Genomic DNA, 7,424 nt, shown 5'->3' on the forward strand with positions numbered 1-7,424 from the left:
CCATTGGAAGATAGTAAAATTACCATCCTTGGTATTGAATGAAAGTGACTTCTATGAGAAATTCAACAGATATGTTGAAAACCAAGTGAACATACACGTCTGAATGGGAGTAAAAGAACAACTACTGGAATCCTATTGGTTAGTTATCAACATGTAACTAAGAATTACACATTCAAGACTCTTTTATATTCATGATCTCTATGTAACCCCTCCTTTAGGGGTCATATAGGAGATTTTCAGACCAGTGCTTAAGCGCTGTCAAAACGCAGCTAAAGCATTTAGGAAGCACACATGTGTGAAAGCCTGACATGCTTCCTAAATGTCAGGAAATCTTTGGCTCCCCTCCGGCATCCCTGAATTGTTTGGGAAGAGGCAATTTCCTATGAACGGAAACTTTGCGTTCATAGGAAATTACCTCTCCCCAAACAATTCAGGGACGGTGGAGGGGAGCTGATGATTCCCTTTAGGAAGTGCTGGCAAAACACAGCTAAAAGATTTAGGAAGCATGAATGTGTGAAAGCCTGACATGCTTCCTAAATGTCAGGGAATCATTGGCTCCCCTCCAGCATCCCTGAATCATTTGGGAAGAGGCAATTTCCTTTGAATGTAAACTTTGAATCGTAGGAATTTGCCTCTCCCTGAACGATTCAGGGACGCTGGAGAAGAGCTGACGATTCCCTTTAGGAAGAGCATCAGGTTTTCACACATGCGTGCTTGCTAAATGGTTTAGCTGCATTTTACCAGTGCTTAAGCATTGGTCTGAAAATCTCCATAAAAACCACAAAATCCCCCCCGATCCCCGCTTACCTGTAAGCAGAAGTGGCTAATTTATGTTCTCTCTCTCTCTCTCTCTCTCTCTCTCTCACACACACACACACACACACACACGTGAACAATCTCCTCTGTGAGGGGGAATTGATATATTGGGATTTAGGGGATCGGGCCAGGTTTCACTATGTAGCTATGTAACAACTGTAGTTATGTAACAAAATGGTCATAGAGCGTTCCAGCCAGTATTTTTTGCTTGGATGTAGAAGGTGGATGGGGAGGCAGGTTATAATTAGTCGCCACTAAGTATATAAACAAGATTCAGTTATATGTAGATTCAGTGTATATATAAATGTTGTGTTACCACCATTCAAAGTAACTAATGGGGAAAACACTGCAAATCCGAACATTGCCCACTAAATTGGCTGACAATTTCTATTAAATGCTTAACTATTGTAAAATAGTTTTTTAATGGAAAAAAGGAAGGCTTAATGCTTTAAAAAGACCATGAATAAAAGACCATGAATATTCAAAGATCACAGCTAGCCCTGATGATTATATTTCCATTAATAACAGAGTGGATGTGTGACACACTGTGTTAGATTGATTAACAGACTCATTTCCCCCTATTTTAACTGTTACATATGTAACAGCTTTTCTTCATCTGTCATTGGCCTAGTAAAGCTGCCAATGAATTTCACCTAAAGCAACATTTCAAGGTAAATCTAGGCTTTCTTGCACAGGGAAAACAGTAGAACAATTCTGAGGCAAGGGGAGTAAAAAAAAGATTTGGGTAGACGTGCAGTTTTACTGGGGGAAGTTTTTTAGTCAAGCTCTGTTGTTGTTCTTTTCTGTTTTGGGGACTCATTTGCACTGAAATAGTAAAACTGTGCATTGACACTACCACTTCCCAGGGAGGGGAAAGAGTTTAGGATATAGTTCCCTTCCACATGGAAAAAAGGATGGCAAAATACTGAAAACCACAATGTCAGAAAGAAAGTTCTGATAGAACCATTCCAATTTTGTACAAGTGAGGACTTTTGTCCCCATAAGGAGAAGCAGAGAAACAAGTGAATCCTCACCTGTAATCTGAATTGGTACAGTCCCAAAATAGGTTTACCACCTCCATGAATCACAGGCCTAGGAAACAGAAGACTTGGACCAGAGAATAAACTTTTTCTAGACTAGAATACAGTTACTTGTTCAATAATTTTCTCCTTGCAGGCAAAAAGTCAGTGTATGAGCTCTGTCTACTCTCTGTATAAGGATGGATAGAACCTTTGGCCAATTCACACACACACACACACACACACACACACACACCACCCTTGATTTTCTTCAAGTCAAGAAGAAAATCCTTGTTTCAATATTATATCCATGACAAATGGATGGAATAACATTGCAACACCATCTGCCAAAATTCAGTGGCAAATCATTAACAAAACTTTCAGAACATGAATAAAATGTTTGTTTTAAAATAAAATTCATGCTATTGACCTTCAGCACCCAGGTTCCAGGGGTTCACTGAAATGGACATGACCAGATTTACACCACATGTTGCCATTTATGGTGTAAGGCCTTGCACTCATACCTCTAAACCCATGGAATATGACCAGATGTTGAGCACAGAGACCATTACCCATATCAGCTTGATTATGCAATCCTAACTTCTAGAGACAGAAAAAACTTTCAGTTTAAATTTTCTTCAGAGTTTTTCCCAATATTAAACTATTTCCACTCCACTTCTGCAAAACAAAAAAAAAGCTGTATGAAAATATGTGTGTGTGTATGCGTGCATGCATGTGCATCCCCCGCCCCCCGCCCAAATGTTCATGCAGACTCTTTTTTAAAAATAGAAAATTCTTGCAGAAGGGGGAGTGAATATATGCACATGAATTTTATACATACATACACACATTTGCTGACCAACCATGGAATAAACAAAACCAGACATAAGGGCTACTTTATTTAACCTAAAACCAATTTAAGATAAATTAATTTGGAGATGAGCAAGAAGAGAGGCACAGTCTACTGTGGCATTAGCTCAGGGAGGCACCACCCATTGATTTTCTCCTCAGCATTCTCCTAGTGAAAATACCTGAGCCCCAAAGGCAATCCAATAGCTATGTATTGGAAGGCAAACTCACGGATCCCACCCCCACAGTCCCAGGACTTAAAATGAGGGCCAGACCACCAGGCCAGCTCCTAGGATAGTCTCCTTCACCACCCCTTGTGTCCCATAGCCTGAGGAGACAGTTCCAGAGCCCTCCCCTACACCAAGAGTGCCAAGGTTTTCACCATACTAGCAGCTTTTCTCCCCCAATTACCTGTAATGGACAAGTGTCAACTTAGTCTCTTTCCCTCACCGGGCAGGCCAAAGGGGCTTCACCCTTTGTTGCAAATTGCCCAGGAACAACATATAACCCTCTTCAGATAAATGCATGACAGTCACGCTATAGAGCTCAAGATGCTGAAATACTATCTTGGGATGTGGGAGGAAATGACCCAATCCCCTGTTTAGGACAATATGGATTTCCCTGTTCACCCTCCTATGTGCCTTGACAAGGCAATGTGGATCAGGCCCACCCAACCATACAAGGGGCTTTGCAGGACATGTTGGGCCCACCAAGATAACCAAAGTTAAGGACACTTGGGCCCAACACGGCTGATACTGGGTGCTCCATTGGTTGAAAGGAGACTAAGAGGAGGCCAGATGGTCAGCCCTAACATCTATGACCAGACAATTGAACTCCCCCACACCAGGTCCTCCCAAAGACCTCCGCTCAATCCCATACAGAACAATAAAAATGAAAGTTTGTGGTTCAAGGCCACACCCCCAATCACCTCCCAATATCCCCAACCCATATTTCACCATTCAAACCACCAGTAATGTCAAGCATTGGGGGCAGTGAAAATCATCGCCCACAGCTCAATTCAGCACCCCACCTCCACTGAACAAGTGAAGCACAAAGCTGTTTAGGCCATTCAACTCTAGTTTTCTTGTGCTCCTCCTTTGCTGCTCTGTCAATTGCACTGCTGTCACTGCTTTACCAATCAACATGCACAGATGCAAAGATGGAGTGAAGGGAGTGGGTGAGAGGACCTCAAATATCTTCTGAATCTACCTCCAAGACTGATGCCCATGTGCAATTGTACCTGACGAATTTACATCTGCCTGATCTCCATTGGGGGCCAGCAATGGCTGCTCCTCCTGCCCCCCTCAGTGTGCCTTGTGTTGTGCGGCATGAGCTGCAATGAGCACAAATACACACAGAGAGATGCATTTATGCACAGTTATTTCACCATGCATATTTGCCTATGATACACATTGTTGCAGGCAGTTTTCTCTGATTCAGTGCCTTTTTTGCATATTATTCTCAGCATTATATACATATATCCATATCTGTGTCCACCATCTGACTGGAGAACTATATTGTAGCATTGGGAGAATTAAGAATAATAAAGGATAACTCCATATTGGTTCCAGTTAGGTAGGCTCATATTAAAATGCAACTAGAACAAATTTTGATCCAAGCCAGTTCCCTTCACTGAGAAGGAAACAACACTTCAAGGAATTACAGGTAAACATATGGCATTTACATGTTATCATTTCTACTTGCATTGGAGTTGAGGTTTGAGTGTAACTGTTGCCACGTTTTGTAGAAAGTATTTATTTTTTTTAGTGAGTTAAAATGTGAATTGTCCCCTTTTCTTGCTTCCATAATTTTAAGTTGCAAGGTTCTGGAGGCTGTTATGAAAGTAGTGAGCCAGTCTTGAGGCTGGGTCAAAATAATAGGATTGAGATGTACGTATACATGAAAATTAATCAGTTAAGAAAAATATATATTTCATTTTACTTTATTGTTTATATATCATTTTTCATAGGGGTGTGTGTGTGTGAGAGAGAGAGAGAGAGAGAGAGAGAGAGAGATACTCCTTTCCTGGTCAAAAGATGTAATCACTTCCTCCAATCACAAGTTGTTAAATATTCCTTGATAGGTAGCATATCAAATTGAAGGGTTTATTTTCCTCTTTTACTACATATCATTATTTTAATGGCATGCCCCATGAATTTCCTTTCACATTTACTAGCTTCTGCATAAATCATCACACCGTCCTATTGAGCCAATACCTAAGTCATGTTGCCATTACTAGGGAGAAAGTTGAAATGATTGGAGAGAAAGGATCCTTTCCAAAATGCGCATCCCATATGCTTTTCTATGATATGAACCTTTTCTTGCATTTAAAGGCTGCAAACACCTCTCAGAATTCTAGTTGTAAAAACAAAACACAGATACACATTCATGAAAACTACAGTGTGGACATAACAACTGGGTTCTAGTTTGAGATGCCCCTAGTGAAGTGTCCTCAACTGGGGCCTGAGCGCCCTTGTCTAGGCATGGGCCCTTGCAGACTTATCAAATTGCTTTGCCAATGATCCATAACAGCTGGATCTAGTCCACATTTCCCCACAATGTTACAATACACCATTATGTTAGGGGCAATGTGGGAAATTGAATGAAAAAATCTGTCCAGTCACTGCTCCAAGTGGTGGTTAGTCCAGAAAAAAATAAGATGGGCCCTGCCACCAACCCTGATATTAGAAATGCCTGCCCATTCCTAGGACATGTTTTGTTCTTTTGTTTGGAGCTGTATGCTGCCTCTTGAAGTAGTTCCATAACAAAATAGGTGTTTCTTTTATGCATGTGTGTGGGTTTCTCTGCTGGAAGACAAGCTTTATACTGTGCCAAAACAGGACTGGTGATGTTCCAGGCAAAAAAATAAAATAAAATAATTCCATCTCCTGTAACTGAATCCAGAGTAGACATGGTGATGCTACCAAAAAAAAAAAAAAAAAAGAAGAAGCTTTCTTTTTTTAAAAAAAAAAAAGTTGAAATGCATTTCTCAGTTAGTGGGTTGAACAAAAACATTGCTTCTGGCACACTACACATGTTGTAACTCTGGTTGAGACCCCAGCCTCATGAGAATGCTCTTGGCCAGTTTGTCACATCTTCTCTCTGTTTCTCAGCCTGAAAACACCACATTTCAAAACTTTCTCCACCATTCATATAGTCATCCACCCACCCTGGCCATAGGCAACATCTTTCCTCCTGCCTTTGTCCTTCAGTTAAAACTGAATTTGTTACCTCATCATCATACCCACATGTTTTGCATTCCTATGGTGATTCATACAGTCTGATTAGAAAGGCCCTACATTTGCACCAGTTCACTCCATGCATCTGAGGAAGCAGATAAACTCTACAAAGGCTAAATGTCTCACAAAACTACAATTCGTAGAATTCCATAACATTGACCCATGGCAGTTAAAATAGCATCAAGCTGGATTATTTCGGCAATGCAGATGCAGCCCATCTCTATATTTCTCATCAGAACTGAGCTATTTTCATTTTCTCAGCCTCTAAGATTGTCCTAAACCAATCTGGTAGATTTCTCACAGGACAGATGACTTTCACCTTGACCTGATCTCAGTGTCACCTCCAAATCTAGACAAATCTTTTGAGATCATGGAGAGATTTAAAAAGCAAGCCTGTTTTATAGGATAAACCTTTCACTGTGATTTCTCCCCATAAAGTCTGGAAGCTAGGCATATGTTCTGTGACAAAGAAAAGGTGGATTGATTTTGTGCTTTTCTAAAGAAAAAGAATACTTCCAGACCTCTTGGTTGAAGAGCATCTTTGACTTGCAGCAAATGACATCATTATTCAAAGGCATTGCTGGAAACATAGGAATAAAATAAGTGTATTGTATATTTGAAGCGATTTCCTTCTTCCTGGGCTGATCATTAGTCAGAGAGTGTCAACTACCTCAGGTGGTAGATGATGAAGAAAAATCAGGAACAGCCCCACCCCCGTTTCTGGTCCAAGGCCCCTGAGCCATTCCCTACTTTTAAAGGGCAAAGCAACATGTGTTACACCAGTGATTCCCAAAGTGTGTGGTACTCCCCCTCCAGGGGTGGTGGAAAGATCCAGGGGGGTGGTAAGGTAGAAAGGGGGCAATAGGAGGTCTGTGAAGGAAAAAGGGGTGACAGTGGGGACTTCAGTCAAAGTATTGATGTGCAGGAAAGACAAGAGGAACTAGCATTCTTTAGGATCATGATGCAGATGAGGGTTGCATCAAACATCTTTTCAGGGTCCCTTAAATCCACAACACAGCTTCACTGATCATTTTGTGTGGTGGTCTCTCCCACCCTTTTCCTGCCTATGTTCATTCATGTCTTTATTGGCATCTTTCACTAGTAGTGGCAGTTGGGAAACTTTTGTAAGGCTTGGGCACAGGGCATCACTTCTGTAGTTCACAGTGGCACCATTTTGGGACAGACCAGGGCAAAGAGCATGTGGCAGTGGGGGAGAAGTGGTGGCAAAAAAGAGCTTTTAGATTTGGGTCTCGGCTTAAGCGTTGTGAGCTTTGCTGGGATTTGGCTGATAGGTCAGACTGGCACTGCCACTCCTGCTTTCTTTCATCAGACAGGCTGACAGAAAAGGTAGCAGAAGAAATCATTTTTGTGGGAGAGTGGACACTTCAAGCTGTGTGGGGAAGACATGTCTTCTGCTCTGAGAGCATTTCTAAAGAGCAGAAAATAATAATAATAATAATAATAATAATAATAATAATAATAATAATAATAATAATAATAA

This window comes from Sceloporus undulatus, chromosome 2 (assembly GCF_019175285.1).
Source record: "Sceloporus undulatus isolate JIND9_A2432 ecotype Alabama chromosome 2, SceUnd_v1.1, whole genome shotgun sequence".
In the NCBI taxonomy this organism is placed as follows: domain Eukaryota; kingdom Metazoa; phylum Chordata; class Lepidosauria; order Squamata; family Phrynosomatidae; genus Sceloporus; species Sceloporus undulatus.